The sequence below is a fragment of the Parasteatoda tepidariorum genome, chromosome 2, assembly GCF_982258835.1.
Source record: "Parasteatoda tepidariorum strain Cologne lab strain chromosome 2, Ptep-v5.0, whole genome shotgun sequence".
Classification (NCBI taxonomy): Eukaryota; Metazoa; Arthropoda; class Arachnida; order Araneae; family Theridiidae; genus Parasteatoda; species Parasteatoda tepidariorum.
The window spans coordinates 11,730,063-11,731,292 of record NC_141756.1 but is presented as its reverse complement, the minus strand read 5'-3'; the positions used below and the strand labels follow the sequence as shown (position 1 = coordinate 11,731,292).

The window sequence follows — 1,230 nt, the reverse complement described above, 5'->3', positions numbered from 1 at the left end:
AGAACTAATCTGCTACACTTATTAGGAAAAAACAGCCACTATTTTTATAATAAGGTTTAGTATATCATCATTTAGTAAGAACTATTTTATACTATTAAACAAATTTAAATACTGACTAAAGTACTAAAATCTAGATAACAAATTCCTTTTTATTACGAATTTTCTTATAAATTATATTATATATCGATATGTTGTAAATAAATTGTAGCTCATAATAGAACAATTGTAGCCTGTCTTTTTTCCTTTCTTCATTATTCAAAAGAAACTATGCCAATGCTCCTGGTGGGACTTGAACCCACAATCTTTGGTTCCGGAGACCAACGCCTTATCCATTGGGCCACAGAAGGACACCCAGTGGACATGCATGGATTTTAATAATCCAAAAAGCATGCCGAGAACAAATAGCAAAGCATCTTTAATAATCAGAAATTGGTATCAACCATTTAGTTTAATATTAGTTGAAGTCTCTCGAATAGAAGTTAAATATATCCTATTAAATTTAATCTATCATCAGTGGCGTGGTTACTCAGTAGTTAGAAAATCTTAGCACCGCTATTACCTACAATATACATGCGAGATGGGGAATTTAAAGTCCTGAGGTCGGTAGTTCAGCAGTACCATGGGTACAGGGATTTGGAGAAAATTTCCTTTCTTTCAAAATATATGCCAAAATTGGGGGTCCCGCAGTGGACTGATCGTTAAGACACGGTTCCCAGCAGATCACCGAAGTCAAGCATCACTGGCTGCGGTCAGCGTGCGGGTGGGTGACCACTAAGATCAGTCTGCGTAGGGACCGAGGGTGTGCGGTATGGGTCCTCGTTAAACTGTTCTACCGTAAAGTGCTCGACTTCGCGTGCAGGTCGTTGGGCTACCGAAGCGGGGTTGCCATCCCCTCCGCAGAGGATCAAAATTGTGATGGCATGTCTTCGGATCATCCTCAGAGATGTTTCCCAGACTGTCGCCAATAGCCCATTGTGCAGCTCTAGTGCGACGTAAATTAACAACAACAACCAAAATTGGGGAAGTGCTCCCCCACGAATGAGTGGTGCTGCCACGTATGCATGAGGTTCTGAACTAAGACGCACTTTCACCCTTGTGGTACACTCTTGTGAAACGAAAAGAGCGTAGTCCTGACTTAATTTCCAAAAGGCTAATGATTGGCAAATTTCGTTTGTCCAAGTATCCTTAGAAACAGCAATATGTATCTTCAGTTAGAGTTAAAATTGCATA

The 1,230-nt window shown here is 40.1% G+C and overlaps 1 non-coding gene across 1 annotated transcript; it reads right to left on the bottom strand.

Moving 5' to 3' along the window:
* Positions 1-274: 274 nt before the first annotated feature.
* On the bottom strand, positions 275-347 carry TRNAR-CCG (transfer RNA arginine (anticodon CCG)). The gene has a single exon. It is a non-coding gene; the product is annotated as a tRNA-Arg (tRNA).
* Positions 348-1,230: the final 883 nt, after the last annotated feature.